Consider the following 16,138-nt stretch of genomic DNA (forward strand, 5'->3'; position numbering starts at 1 on the left):
CAGTTCTCCACTAGTTGTTGGCGAGAGTCCTTCCTCACTTCCTTGCCATGTGGGCCTCGCCATAAAATATCTCAAAACATGGCAGCTGGTTTCCATTAGAGCAAGCGGCAAGTAAACAAGACAGAGACAGAGTCTTTTTCAAACCTAATCTTAAAAGTGATGTCCCCTCACTTTGGCCAAATTCTATTCATTAGAAGTGAGTCACTTATTCCAGCCAACACTCAAGGGGAGGGGATTTCACAAGAACATGAACACCAGGAAACAGGGATCTTAGGCAACCATCTTCAAAGCTGTCTATCGCAGCTCTACATTTTTAAATAGGATTGTCAAAAGGGAGCTTCACTAAGTAGGTGATATTTGATTGAAGACTTGGAGGTGGTGAGGAAGTGAGCAATATGGATATCTTGGAGAAGCACAGTTCAGGTAGATGGAATAGTTGGGCAAGGCTCTGATTGTCCCTGGCACGTTTGAGAGACAGCAAGGGGGATCAGTGTGGCTGAAGCAAAGTTGCAAGGGGAAGAGGAGTTGTAGATGAGGTCACGTGGATTTGCCAGGATTTTTTTCCAGAATGGAGAGGATTCTGCAAGCTAAATGTCTCAGAGATGGTTTTTTGAGACATTATGAAGGACCACGGGGAGGTATCAATTTGAATAGGTAGAAAGACAGTGAGGAAGAGCATTGTAGATGGTAGAAGGTGATATGGATGAAGAAAATACAGAAGTGGGGATGAGGGTAAAAGAAGACATGGCTCCTCTAGTTTGACCAGTGGAAGAACAAGAAGGTATCTTAATGACCTGCTCACCAAATGAGACTTGTAAGGAGCACACAAATCTCATCACCATAGAAACCAGGTCTTCTTTGGCTGCTGTCAACAGACAGGGGGCTACAAAGCAAAACTAGTTTTCTTGGGCAGTAAACAGTATTAGAAGGCTTTCTAGAAGGCTTTCTCCCAATGCCTCTCCCCTGAGGAGTATGTGATCTTCTCTCAGTTTTTAGCAAATAATGACCCAGCAGGTCGTCCATCAGTCTTAGCATCTTCAAAGAGTCCCCTGTTGGAAACCATGGGAATAAGGGATCTAAATAAACAGTCCTTCTGAGATGCATTTTGTCTCAGTCCATTCAGACTTTTGTATCAAAAATACTACAGATTGGGTGGCTTAAACAACAAACATTTAGTTCTCACAATCCTGGAGGCTGGAAGTTCAAGATACCGGTATATGTAGTGTTTGGTGAGACCCATTTTCTGGTTCACGGAGGGCCATTTTCTCAGTGGGAGGACACAAACATTTAGTCCATAGCATCTATTAGCGTTGAAATAAACTCAGATAGGTTGTTTTTGGTTAAGGTTGCTAGGCCCAAGAGCTCAGCTTCAATGGGAGAAAAATGGCTTTGTCTACACTCTGAAATGTATTGCATTGAAGGATTCCTATGTGGAGACAGTTGCATCCTGGTTTCTCAGCTGGCCAGCCTCAGAGGACTTGGGGGAGAGATCTCATCATCATCCTTTAAGCCGTATGTGCCCTGAACTTTGTGGTTATTAAAATGTAAGGAGTGGATGACTTTATTTTTTTATAGCTGCTTTTGCCTGAAAAGATGGGATCAACTATTTTCCTCCAGGGTTTTCTACTCTGAAACCAAGAATTCAGATGCAAAATGTACATCGCATTTTAAAGAGGCTTTTCACTATTAAATACAACTTTTTCTAGTTACCTTGGCTCCACATTCACTTTCTCTCAAAAATAGACCTGAAACTGTCCACAGATACAAAGGAAATTGGGGAAAAGTCAATCTGAGTAAGAAACAGCCCCAAAGTAGATTTACTTGACAATTCCAAATAAAGGTGATCTTCACCTTAAATATGGTCCAGAAATATCACCTCAATTCTTAGTTTTATTTTACTTACATGAGTATAGTTTAAAAGACTTCAAATGGTTACATATCTTCAGATTATATTCCACAAGATTTGTTCTTTTAACTTAAAAACAAACATTCAGCTATTTCTTTTTTTTTTTAAAGAAAAAAGTATGTTCGAGGGAACATAACCAAAAGCATCTTTTATTATGGTGAATTTTAATTTTTCATTATATTCCATTTTAAATTAGAACCATGTTCCCATGCAATCAATAATCTTTTATTCAATCTGGATACAAAGATAACAAAAACTTGGTCCCTGCCCTCAGTCTGGCAGAAAAAAAGACAGGTCTGTACATAATTAAGGGCAATTCAATGGCCTAGGACCATGATAAAATAAGATAGGATTAGCACACCAACCCATTGAACTTTTTTCAGGAAAGCAATAGGGGGATAGCCTTCTTTGGGGTATGTGGGTGTTGTTCAGGATGGGCTTTTAGAATTCAGGACGTTTAAACACTGAGATATTGTGTGTGTGTGTGTGTGTGTGTGTGTGTGTGTGTTTTAAGATTTATGTATTTATTTGAGAGAGAGAGAGAGCATGCATATGTGTGAGGGGAAGGGGAAGGGTCAGAGGGAGAGAATCCTCAAGCAGAGCCCAGCCTGGGGCTCTAGCTCACTGAGATCACAACCTGAGACAAAACCAAGAGTCAGATGCTCAACCGACTGAGCAACCCAGGTGCCCCTGAGATATTGTTTTTACTATGAACTGTTTTACAAGATTTTTCATTGCCTTACATTTGCCATCTTCTTTCCCTTCATTTGGTAACTGTATTAGTCAGGGTTCTCCAGAGAACCAGAACTAATAGGATATATAGAAAAGGAGAGACAGAAAATGATTTATTCTAAAGAATCGGTCATGTGATTGTCAGAGAAGGCCAGTCTGAAATCTGTAGGTTAAGTGGCAGGTTGGAAATTCAAGTAAGAGTAGATATTGTAGTATTTTTTTTAAAGATTTATTTATTTTTAGAGAGAGAGAGAGAACCCAAACGGGGAGAGGGGCAGAAGGAGAGGGAGAGAGAGAATCCTCAAGCAGAACTCCCTGTTGAGTGCAGAGCCCAACGCGGGACTGGATCCCAGGACCCTGAGATCACGACCCGAGCTGAAATCAAGAGTCAGATGCTTAACCGACCACCCAGGTGCCCTGAAATTGTAGTTTTGAGTCCAAAATTTGTGAGTTAGACCAGCAGGCAGGAAACTTAGGCAGAGTTTCATATGTTGCAATCTTGAGGTAGAATTGCTTCTCCTTCGGGAAACTTCAATTTTGCTCTTAATACTTTCAACTGCTTGGATGTGGGCCACACGCATTTTGGAGGATCATCTGCTTTGCTGAAAGTGGACACATTGTAAGTGTTAATCACATCTAACAAATATCTTCACAAAAACATCCAGAATGATGATTGGCCAAACAACTGGACATCATAGCTTAGCCACATTGTACATAAAATTAACCATCACAGTGACATAGGACATTTTCAACCCTGATTGTATTTTGTCATACAGACATTCTAAGTTTGAAGCATCAGTTTCTATAAAAGAACTTAACCATACTTTATTAGTTATTACATTTTTAATTCCACAAAATAGATACGCCTAAAAATGTGATCATTTGGGTAGAGAAGTAGCCATTAATTTAATACAGCATTTTCAGTGCTATAGCTTTTTACCATGCAATTTGGCCAAAGAGAAAGTAATTTCTCTTAATTAAGACAAAGAACGAGTTACTTTAAAAGGCATCCGTGGTCCATCCTTCTAATGGCATTGTCTCCTCTTCCATTAACTTCACATTCTACACCATATTTTTCAGCTATTATATATTCTCTCCTATATTTGCATGCAGTTGATTTTTCATGAGTAGGAGTCCTGCTTCCAAATGACTTATGTTCATGGTAGTAACGATGTGCCAGGAACTATGAGAAGCCACAAGATAAACATGGTGTACATTTCAGAAGCATTAATTTAACTCCAGAATTTTGATTGAGAATAAGAGGAATTAATTTAACTGATAAGCAGTTTAAAGAATTATTTTTGTAGTTTAGGTGTTTTGAGATATATATCCAGAATTCAAAATGAGCATATATTTTAAAGAAAAATCCTAAGACCAGAATACTTTGAGCTTCAGCCCAATCCTTTGTGTTATATTCTCAGATCCCCCTAGGATTTGGGGAAGGGATAAGGGTAACATACTCATTTCTCTTGTTGGTTTTTTTTTTCTTTCAGGTTTTTCATTTAATGGAAAATTTTGAGAAGTACTATTAAAGGATAATTTTTGTGAGACCAAATTCTTGGGTTAGGTTACTACTTGATTAGTTAGTTGGCTCTGCCCCAGAAAAATATCTACTCACCCACAAACTTGGCCAGTCTTTTCACGACTATGTACTCTTCACATCTCATGTGAGAATTTTCCAAACAATGGGTAATTCAGGACATTCTGTCTCTACTTTGGGAAAATAATCCAAAGTAACCTCACAAAACAAGGCACCTAGCATAATGGCTGGACCACAAAAATTGTTCAGTAGATCTCTGATTCAGGGCTCCCCTAGACAGAAGCCAGCACATCGAGTCTGCTGTGCAAGGGCAAAATAGCTCTCGCCAACTAGCACTTACCTGAGAGAAACACTCAGCCATCTTTGATGAGTGTTATTAACTGACCTTCTAGTGTTCTGGTAATGTACTATTGAGTTCTATTTATAGATGGCACAGTAAAATCCTTCCCCGGACTTGCACCTAAAATTGAGAAGGTGCCAGAACATTAAAGACTATGAGCCATACACCAGGATCGTCACAGCAAGAAGCCTGTTCCTGTTGTGTGTTTAGCCTGCCTTTTATTTGGGTCAGAATTGAGCCAACTTGTGGGTGGTTAGATAACACTCAAGGAGAAAGTGATGTGACTAATTTGAGCAAAGTTACACATATTTAAATTTAGGCTTTGTGGGAATAGAAAGTGGTTCCATTTCCTTATGACTAAAGTTTTATTTAGCTGTGCTCGATAACAATATTGTGCTGATGATAAGATTGCACCATTTGTTTGCATCAGGAGTTGAAAGGCTAAAGAAACATTTGGAGAAATAAAACTAAGGAGAGCAAAATCACAAACAAGCAGACCTAAACAAAACCCAACAGAAGCAAAATGTACTGTGCTTTACGCTCACAGGAGTTAAGCATGATGGAAACCAGGACAATGTTTCCATGCATTATATAGCTATAGGCAGATTATTTTGTGTGTGTTTCCCCTGCGTGATTGCATCAAATCATTCCTGTTCTTTGCTAGTGTAAACAGCGGACACCACTTCTCGTTCGGCATGGAATTTGGTTATGATCTGCTGTAGCAGCTTGTGAAACAGAAGCACGGGAGTACAGACTGAGCAGAGCTAGGAGGAAGTCCAGCATTGTGTCCTGTATGCAAGAGTTGTTCAGAGTCACCATGCTTCTTTTTGTGTGGAAAGTAAGGGACTATACTAATGATATACAAGCAAATACCATGGTAATCGCTATACCATTAGTATAGGATTGTGGACATGGCTATTGTAGGCATCGAAATCATAGCATTTGGTAACCCCATTGCCATTCAATGGACAGAACATTGTCATCTTCTACACTTTGGTTTCTTGAACAAATGGCACCTCCATTACTCTAAATCAGTGTACAATACTCATTGCACTGGGCACTAGGTATATAAAGATAAATCTATCAGTTGGTTGCCACTGGGAAAGTCAAAACCTAGCAAAGGAAGACACAGGCAGAGAAACCAGCTGTGCCCGGGGACTTGAGGGAAGCTGAAAGAAAGAAGAAATGTCTGCCTGATTTATGAAGAACCTGACATGTTTGGAAGAACGTGAGGAGTTCTGAGGGGTTGGCACATAGAGTTTTCAGTGTGACGGTGAAGGTAGAATGGAAATAAATGGAATAGAAAACATGGGTATGACCTAAGCAGTAGCTGGCATGGGAAGGATATTTATGGCGCCCACCCTTCTCCCCCAAATCACTGAGGACTATAGTCGTTAAGACTGAACAAGTTCCCCGTTACTTGGGACTGGCTCTGGGAAAGGGGGAGGATTTAATAGGAGATGTGGAGAATGGAGAAGAGAGAGGACAAACTAATTAGTGATGCTTTCCTACTTTAGAGAGGACACTGGTTTCGTTGCAAGGTAGGTTTTTTCAATAAAGAGCACTCTCTCTAATCTGAAGAGCTTGATAATTGCTTATCAGCGTTCTACTTTCTTCTGAAGTTGTCCATTTCCTTTGCCTTATTGTCCTAAACTGCATAGATGTTACTTGGTGCCCACTCTGTTCATGGAGTAGGTGGACAGAATCTCTTTTTATATCTTAATGGCGGGTTTAAGGTGGAATTAGGAATTTACCCTACATACCAAGGGATGGGTAGATAGAAAGAGGCATCATGGTGCAGCGGTGCATTGGGCTCAACATCAGAAGTCTTCAATCTCACCATCTTTACACATTTGTTATTATTTGACTGTAACTAGTTCTCTATCATCAGTTTCCTCATCTATAAAATAAATATGAATTCTCCTAGTGGTTGTGCTTCTGTAATCAAACCTTGATAATTGAGCCTATTAAATATGTGTGTGTGTGTACATGCATGTGTGTGTGTGTGTGTGTGTGAGTGTGTGTGTGTGTGTATTTATCTGATGCTGGAGCCTGAAGCCACAAGGCAGGCAGTTGGAAAGACAGATGCATGTGAAGTGAAGGAAGGCAACAGATGAGAAGCAGTGAAAATGATCTGGAAGCCATCAGGATGAAATGGAGCTCATATCCATCTCTCACAATGCTTGAGCCTCCAATTAGATAATGAGGGTGGCCAGCAGGAGAAGCTCGTACCTGCCATCATGTAATCAGGAGCCAAAGAAGCTGAAGGAAGAGAGTTACAGAAACTGTGGGGTGACCTGCTGTTCAGTGCCAATCACACGAGGCAGCAGATCAGTGACAACCTCTGTGAATGACCACAGAGCCTCATGCCCTATGCCAACCTTCTGACGTGAAAAGAATATGGCTTGCATCTTACAAATCTCATTCAAAATGTCTCCCAGTGGGTCGAGGCTAACCTGAACTATGAAGGGAATGGAATTCTGGAACATGTGGTCCCAGTTTAGCTAAATTAATACAATCCAAATCTACTACCCCTGACACCTGCCATTCAGAATATAGAACAAATGATTGAGACATAGTTCCTACCCCCAAATAGCTATCCTTGTGGTGGAAGAGAGTCTTAATTCACTCTGGTATATGTTGTAATAGAACTGCTTTGTCTCTTTTACAAGCAAAAAGTGAGATTAATGCACATGAATGAGCTTTGGAAGTGTTAAAGGTTTAATGGCTTTTCAGAGTCTCACTTTGGCTGTGTGATGTTAGATTACCTCTATGCTTAAAAGTGAACACTGGGAATGAATTCATTCTGGATATCTTAGTAAGTTTAGATCCCCTAGGCTTTGTCTTATTTCACTTAAGTAGTGTGGTGGTGCTGAATGGATAGCAACCAAATTTCTACACTAACCCAAATCCTTTCATTCATGAGATTATACCTGTTCATTTAAGTCACCAACCATTTCCCCACAGAGACAACGTTTGTCCTGATTTAGCATAACTTATCCCTCTTTTAAGCTGAGAAAATGGGACACATTAAACCGATAGCTAAGTTCCTTGACTGTTCATTTTTAAAAAACCATTGAAGATTAGAAATGGCCTCAAAATGTTGTGCCAAATCTGTCCTGTGAAAACTCCTTTTTAATCAGCACCATCTTGCGTAGATTGTCTCTGCTATCACTTTATTAGATTGTGTTTGACTCACCCTTTCAACTTAGCCTTCTGTCTCATTTTTCTCTTCCTTCGATGCTGCCTCGTTAGGCAGATTTTGAGTCTTTCAGAGACTTCACGTTTTCTCTGTATCTCAAGGATAGTGTCTCAATGATGAGGTGGCCTCATTGTTTCCACCACCCAAACGTTCTGTTACTGAAGTCATGAATAGAAGATATTTTTGCTCAATCTTCTATGATATGAGACTACATGGAGAAAATTCTGAGATGTTTCCCCTACCAATAACAAAGGAACGTGTGTCACTTGACTGCAGAAATAATATTTTCAATTTACTGATTGATTTTTGTTTTAAGAAAGACATGCTGTGCCCCATGGTAAGTGCTTCACAGATCTTAATCCTTCCATCCCTCTGATGAACTTCATTTTTACAGATGAGGAAGCAGAGACGAAGGGGCCATGCAATGTTTCGAAGATCACACAGCATGTAAATGGCACAGCTGATTTTGGACCAGGCAGTCTTTGTCCCTGGTATCTGTTTTTAACTACTAATCTGTGCCCTCTAAAGAACCTCAGTTTTCCATAAATTCATCGCTGCATGATGATTAAGAATGCTAAATGATATTAACACATAATTTGGATTATACACCCAGCATTCAAGAAACCTTTGTACACAACACAAAGGGAAAGCATGAGAAATGCTCAGGCATTGAAATGATAAAATAGAATCAAACCCTACCAATGGGACCCAGCTCTCTACTCTGTAATTATTGATTTCTTTGAAGTATTCTCGTTTGCATGCAGGCATTAAAGTGTTCTTTCTCTGTGGCATTTAAAAAATAAAAACAAGCCAATCAGAAACAGAAAAGAAGATATCTGCACTCTAGTTAAGGGGCAGAACCCCAGCCACACCAATACAGGGCTTTGTCATTTTCATCAAAAGTGAATAAACACAAACAGAACTTTAACATCATAAATCAATAAGAATTTTGATTTGAGCAATATTTCATTGATGGGGGAAAATGCAGTCATTCTTTATGGTCCTAATGACATATGAAAGTCTGTTGGCTTTAATACCAAATATTGAACTAAGATCAAATAAGCCATTTGTTTGAGGGAAAAGATGGAGATAAAAGTAGAGCCCAGTGGGTCCTGAGAAATTTCTTGGTTTAGAGCAAAAAGTCTCTCCTGCATTAATCTAATGTAAAATAGCCCTTTTTCTTTGTGCTAGTAAATATTAATTTTGCTAGAAATTACTGTTCTTGATATGCAAATATTTACAATGAGAATTTTCATGGAGTAGGAAGAAGCAATCTTAGTTTTTACTCCTATATTAATACCAGTGGAGATTAACAGTGATGCAGTCATTTATTGAAGAGCAAATCCTGTGTTTCATTGGTTTGGCCATGTAATACAAATGAAGTCAAACGTATATTTTCAAGAAAGAGCACCAGAGGGGCGCCTGGGTGGCTCAGTCGTTAAGCGTCTGCCTTCGGCTCAGGTCATGATCCCAGAGTCCTGGGATCGAGCCTCACATCTGGCTCCCTGCTCTGCGGGAAGCCTGCTTCTCCCTTTTCCACCCCCCCACTTGTGTTCCCTCTCTTGCTGTCTCTCTCTCTCTCTCTGTCAAAATAAATAAACAAAATATTTAAAAAAAGAAGAAGAAAGAGCACCAGACAAAAGCCAACCATCAACATAATAAAATTGCATTTTTTTAATAAAATATTTTCAGTATTCTATGAAAGAAAGAAAACTGTACTTCCTAAGAAAGCTGCTAACATAAACTTTTACTATTCAAAATAATTACATCAGATAATAAGAATCAAGTAACATATATAAGCATAATAATCAAATAATTAAATAATTGCATGATGTATTAATAATTTTTCAGTATTCATCATAAGACCATCTCTTAAAGAAATATGTTTACTTTTTAAGTTAAAAAAAATATTAGAAAAAATTTGGCAGTTGCCCTACCCTTAAAACTGTTAGTGTATTTATCCTAAAGATCACTGAACTCCTGAAGGTTCTAATAAATTTCTTTGTTGTGTTTGGCATTTCCTTTTACGTAGTCTCAGCTTTTAAACTAAAGACCAGATCATTCACTGGCATGTTTTTGTTTTTCTTGTTTGGTTCACCTTTCTTCTTTTTTTTTTTTTTTCCTTTTTGATTCCTAATGAATATAACAAAACAACACTTGTGGTCCCACTTCAAAGCTTAGAAAATGCTTTGACAGCAATGATCACATTTTGTCTTCAGAACACCTTTGCAAGAGTAATGAAAATACTAGAGAATTCTTCGTATAGTGATGGAAATAGTAAGGATCAGGCAAATTAAGGGATGGGCTGGTACAGGGCCAGCAGGGGAACTCAGCCTCTGGGGTTTGCCTCCAGATCATTTCTCTTTCATGTACTCCTGCTTTCTTGCCTCTTCCATCTCTGCACTGGAGAAATCTTAGGAGGATAACAGGTATCTTCTCAGTGTGGTGTCAGCTTGCATTTCAATATCAGACAGACCTGGGTTTTAATCTAAACTGCCACGTGTGACTTGTAGTCGTTCTCAAAGTGTGGTCCAGGACTAGCAGCATCAGAATTGCCTGGGAACTTGTGCAAAATGCAAATTCTCAGGCTCCACCTCAGACCTACTGAATAAGCAGCTCTGGGGCTAGAGTCCAGCATCTGTCTTCCTCACGATCCCTCCAAGTGATTCTGATCGATACGAAGGTTTGAAAACCAGTGGTCTAGACCAAAGCATGTCACCACTGCAGAAGTTCTGTTTTGTCTTCCAGTTGGGTCAATGCTAGCTCTTACAAATGTCACACGGCACGTGGTACACAGACACTTGAGAAATGTTGACATTCCCGGGGAACTGAATTTTATTGCAAGAGTTAATTCCGACTCACTCAATAAATGTGAGAACAGAAGTGAAGTGATCACCCTTCTTGAATGCAGCATTTTCTCTAAACCTAGAAGAGACAACTATTTCTAACTTGTGGGTAAACTGGATGGTATAGTGTGGCTTTGTCTGAAGTAGTTAGTAGCTGCCTTTGAAAATAAATCCAAGGAAGCCAAGTGATTTTGGTTAAAAATCAGGGAGAGGCAGGGCTTGTCTTTGTCACTACCATTTTATTTGTTGTTTGTTTATGTGATTCTGGCAATTGCGTCACGATAGCTTTGTCCAAAGGCCAGATGTCATCCCATGGCTTCAATTACTTAAAATTTATATGTCGGGAGGCACCTGGGTGGCTTAGTCGATTCAGCATCCGATTCTTGATTTCGGCTCAGGTCATGATCTCAGGGTTGTGAGACGTGCCCCGAGCTCAACACTCGGTGGGGAGTCTACTTGAGATTCTCTCTCTCCCTCTGCCCCTCCCACAATTCAGCTCATGTTCCCTTGCTCTGTAAAAAAAAAAAAAATATATATATATATATATATGTGTATATATATATATACATATATATGTATACACACACACACACACATATATATATATATGGCTCAATAATTTAAAAGCCCTCAGTTCAAAAAAAATCCATAAATTCAATTTTGAAACTCAATGAAAAAGTTTTTCAGCCTGTGTTCACCCAAATATATGAAAGTTGTCCTTAAGTAGCCATATGGAGTATGTAGATATGGACAGGCAAATTAAATCAATTTCTCTTGGATTCCCGTTTGTCCTCTTCCCGGACTTACAAAAGCAGAGGACACTTGTTAAAAACCTCCCGTGGGCAGGTGCTATGTTGTACGGTTGGGGCTTATGGGGGAGCCAGGTAGGAGGTGTTCTTGAAATTGCGGTATTCAAGCCACATCAACTGGCCACCCAAGTTCTTGGTTTTAGATGGAATTAAGAGCCTCACATAATTTGTACATAGGTCTTAACTACCAGGAAGGGGGCAGCAGTTACTTGCTTTGTGTTTAAGTTCCTGAAGTTTGAGGAGAAACAACCACCCAAAGCCCTGTTTTTTTGTCGCTTATTTTTCTCCATAGTTCCTAAAGGTGGGAATTCCTAACTTGGTGGGGGGGCAGGCAGTGAGAAAAACAAACAAACAAAAAAACCCCCCAAAACCTAAAAAGCCCTTCTGTTCCTAAAGCGTGAAACTACAGGGTTTCCGTCACTGTGGTAGCCTATAATCAGAGGGCACGCTAATAAAGAAGCTTACCTTCCTGGGAAGAAGGGGAAATATTTAGCTATAAACTAGACTTACAAGTGCAGGTAACATTATTTCAGAAGGTTTCCCTATCTCTGTTTACCAACGCTGCGTGTCGATAAAAAGATTAAAAGCTAGTTACTCCAGTATTTACAGAGAACACAGGGCTCTGACTAACTCTGCTCAGAATCTCTAGTTACATCGCCCTGAGATGCTCCGCCAGCATTTCATGTCCTCACAGTAACTGCTCCCATCGCTGGGTCCAGTGTTTGTGGCAAGGACATCTCGAAGGGGGAACCGGTGGTGGCCACTTCCGTTCAGCGTCAGCTATCACCTTGCCCTGCAAAAAAAAAAAAAAAGCTACTCAGTCATTTGCTCAGCATTTATATTTTTAGGCTCTGCCTTGGATTTAATCACTTACTTCTCTCCCTGCCAAAGTATTTGTGCTGGTAAAACGGCCACACAAGCCAGGCAGAACCTGCTGTTTCTGCTCCTGTCTGAAGGGTCAGCCATGGAAAGGTTGATCACTGTGATTTTATAGTTGAATGGTGTCATTGTTCTGGGTTTTTTGTGTTTCCCTTTAAAGAAAATTCTGAGACTTGAGAGCTCTAAGATAAGGGGGAAAGTCTACCTGAAAACACTGTGTGCCTTCTCACCAACCTTTTGCTGGTAGAGAACAGATCATCTTTGTTACACTTTGGCTGGATGAAAATGCACACATTATATGGGCAATTGAGGTTAATGAAAACACTTGGACGTCATTTTCCCAGGTCCTTTCCTTTACTGGGCTGAATTGTGGACCTGATTTAGGTACGTAGTCCTACTTACAGATTGAATTGAATTCATTGGGAGACTTTGGCATATTCATAATGCTAAAGACACTTAAAAGTCCGTAGCTGTCGTTTTGAATTATCAAATTCTATAATCTCTCTCCAATAAGCTGTGACTCATCTACTTAGGTGACCAAGAATGTGTATTGTATAATTTTGCAAAGTTGGTCAAACACAATACCTGAGAAATGGGAGGGTCATTCATTACTAATTGCCTTGATTGCCAGAAATGTAACAAAAACCTTGTTCAGAAATACATATATATATTATTTTATATACATATTATATATATATATATATTTCTTTTTAGATAGAGCATGCATGAGCAGGTGGGGGGGGGGCAGAGGGAGAGAGAATCTCAAGCAGACTCCCCACTGAGTGCAGAGCCTGACACGGGGCTCTACCCCACGACCCTGAAATCATGACCTGTGCTGAAATCAAGAGTCGGACACTTAACCAACTGAGCCACCCAGGTGCCCCCAGAAATGTTCTTTTTTTTTTTTTTATAAAAGATTCTATCCATTTATTTGAGAGAGAGAGAATGAGAGAGAGCACATGAGAGGGGGGAGGGTCAGAGGGAGAAGCAGACTCCCTGCCGAGCAGGGAGCCCGATGCGGGACTCGATCCAGGGACTCCAGAAATGTTCTTTAAGAGATATGTGGCTACTAAAAAAAGAAAAAAAAAAGGGATTCAAAGTCCTTAGTCAAGCAGGTAAAAGCTTTGCCATTTGGGGCCCGACGACGTAATGTTTTGGTGTTCTCAGCTACCACTTCTCTTTTATGAATCCAGGTTTCTCACTTTACAAAAATGCTGTGTTCTTTGCTCCTATCTGGAGAATGTTAAGTCTTCTCCCTTTTGACTCTTATTTATTCCAGCATGTCTCTCAAAGTTTTAGCCAAATCCACCTTTTGCATGACACCTTACAGAATGAATTCGAATTAAACCAACAAGGAGCCTGCCCTCCTTTGACTGTTTCCTCTTCTACTCACTTGACCTTCATCCATGACCCTTTCCCATTCATCTGACTATTAACCAAAGCAAAACTGAAATAAGAATACAATTCAAGTAGTCATTTTCTGTTTCTTATATCTTGTCTTCTAAATAGCTTACAAACTTCTTGTGGACTGGCATTATGTCTTAGAAATCACAAATTTGCAAACAACCTGTTACCTGCCTTGAATATAGGAAGCAGGGGAAGACCTAACAAATAGCAATCATTTATTTGAGGCAAAGAATAAAAATGTTAGGCTTAGAAATGTTATAGAATAGTATTTGCTCCTTGATAGGATACACTGTAAACAAGTTATTTAAGTTAGTTATTTTTGGGGGGCCCTCCTTCCCTGTAGTACCTCACCCTATCTCCCCAAGACACATGTGTGTGCACACGCACACACACACACACACACACACACACACACACCTCTTTCTGATGTTTTAATGTTATCTGTTCTTTCGGTTTCTGGCCTAGTTCTTTGTTATTACTCCAGGTAGGTTTTCACTTTCTTGCTATTGCCCACATAGGGCTTTCTTTACAAGACACATAGGGACCTCTTTGCTTGATTTTAACCTATACTCTCTAATCATCCTGAACTATTCCATGAAGAGACACTTCTCTTTTATTTTACTCTCTCATGTAATACTTACATTTAATTTGAGACTTTTGGGTGCACAGATCTGTATAATGAATAACGTTAACATGTCAAATACTCTGGTGGCCTGGGTGAAAGTTTAATCTGAGGCAGGTGGGAAGGATGGTCACTTGTACTGTTTAAGCAGAACCTGATTCAGAGGCCAGGAAAACAAGTGTTCTACAATACCAAAAAATCTAAAATTTGGTCTGCATCATAAATAACAGAATGCTAAAGTGTCTATTTAAAAGCACACTTAGGTGAAGCAGAGCAGGCTACTCATATTTTGGATTTAGTTTTTATTGTTTTATGAGTCTCAGTTTTCATATAGAATCAAAATTACTTAATGTCTTCCAAAAATGTGCTTGCTCCTTTAGCCTGTATATTCAAAATTATGGGATAAACTATTTAAGCAGCCTCACCACCCCCATCCCCTCCAGGAAATAGATAGCCAGCGATCTGTAGATATCAGGTAAAGTTGAAGAGCAACTTTTTAAGATTTCCATCTCCTCTTGGGAATGTGGTATGTCACAACCAGAGAGTAAGCTCAATATCTAAACAAACTCAGAACCTGACTTCCGTGGGGCAGCTGGTTTTATAGTTGGAAATAATTGAACTACTTACTAGTCCATTGATGCAAAGGTAGTAGAAGATCCCTCAGAGACAAAGGAACAGATGGGAGAAAATTCTAGAAGGTGTAAAATAACCTTTCAAATGCAAGTATGGGTGTTGTATTAGTTTCCTCAGGCTGCTGTAACTGGGTGGTTTAAAACAAAAATTTATTCTCTCACAGTTTGGGAAGCCTAAAGTCTGAAATCAAGGTTACCCTCCCGCCACAGCCTCTAGGGGAGGATCCTTCTTTGCCTCTTCATCTTCTGGTAGAGTGAGGCTCCTTGCTTGTGGCAAAACCACTCCAACCTCCACCTCTGTCTTCACGTTATTCTTCTCTCTGGGTGGACGTTCCTTCTTCTTAGAAGGACACCAGTCATATCGGACAAGGGCCTACACTAATGACATCCTTTTAACTTGATTACATCTGCGAACACCCTATTTCCAAATAAGGTCACAGTCACAGGTGCCAAAGGTGATGATTCCAAAATGTCTTTTTGGGAGGACACAGTCCAACCCATAACAGACGATGATGGCAGAAAAACGAGAGACTCCACACCTTCCTCAGAAACACACTGAAAACACACCGAAATGAAGGATAACCTTCCTTTCCTTTTCTTGCCATTCTTTCTGTTATTGTGCCTTTTGTTTATGTCGGCCATTATAAAATGGTTAGATAATATTAGATGGAAGCATTTATTTTTCTACTTATTGTTTTGAATCTTTCACCTTTTGAAGAGGCACAGCCCGACTGTTCTTTTGTAATTTGTGACAACTATTAGAATTTGATTTTTTTTTTTTTTTGTCATCAGTAAGCAGGCAGTCGTAATGCTGATAATGAACAAAATGGAAGAAGGTATTTCACAGATAGGAAAGGAAAAGCCAAATAAAAAGGGGAAATAAAAGGAACAGTCAACTGTGGATTGAGGAAAGGTGAAAGACATGAAGTATTCTCAGAAATAGCCAGTAAACATGGAGAAAATAGCGATTAGGGTGTTGACGCAAGAACTCATGACTCAGATTTTCTTCCATCGCTTCTCTTGTACCCCAGACGGCCGTGTGTTCTGAAGCTTCCTCTATATTTTCCAGATTTCCTAGCCTAAAGAGAAACAACAATAGTGACATTTGCATTTACTTAAGGCTTTGGAAAATCAAAGTGAAATAAAAGTAACCTTCAAGTAGAGTCTGCATGGAATAGCTCAGCTCTTTTGGCTAAGCCTGTCTTTTGGTCCTTATTTTCAGG

At 39.6% G+C, this 16,138-nt stretch overlaps 1 protein-coding gene and 1 long non-coding RNA gene across 2 annotated transcripts in view; one reads left to right on the forward strand and one right to left on the reverse strand.

The window, feature by feature from the left end:
- The window catches only part of KCNJ16 (potassium inwardly rectifying channel subfamily J member 16), a 69,479-nt gene that overhangs the window by 17,542 nt on the left and 35,799 nt on the right, over positions 1–16,138 (forward strand). The gene's annotated exons all lie outside the window — the stretch shown is intronic.
- LOC116647837 lies at positions 11,047–15,042 on the reverse strand. Its single transcript, XR_004302405.1, has 3 exons — positions 14,911–15,042; positions 12,007–12,168; positions 11,047–11,078 (listed from the first exon to the last, which is right to left on the reverse strand). It is a non-coding gene; the product is annotated as an uncharacterized LOC116647837 (long non-coding RNA).

This window comes from Phoca vitulina, unplaced genomic scaffold (assembly GCF_004348235.1).
Source record: "Phoca vitulina isolate PV1807 unplaced genomic scaffold, GSC_HSeal_1.0 scaffold41, whole genome shotgun sequence".
In the NCBI taxonomy this organism is placed as follows: domain Eukaryota; kingdom Metazoa; phylum Chordata; class Mammalia; order Carnivora; family Phocidae; genus Phoca; species Phoca vitulina.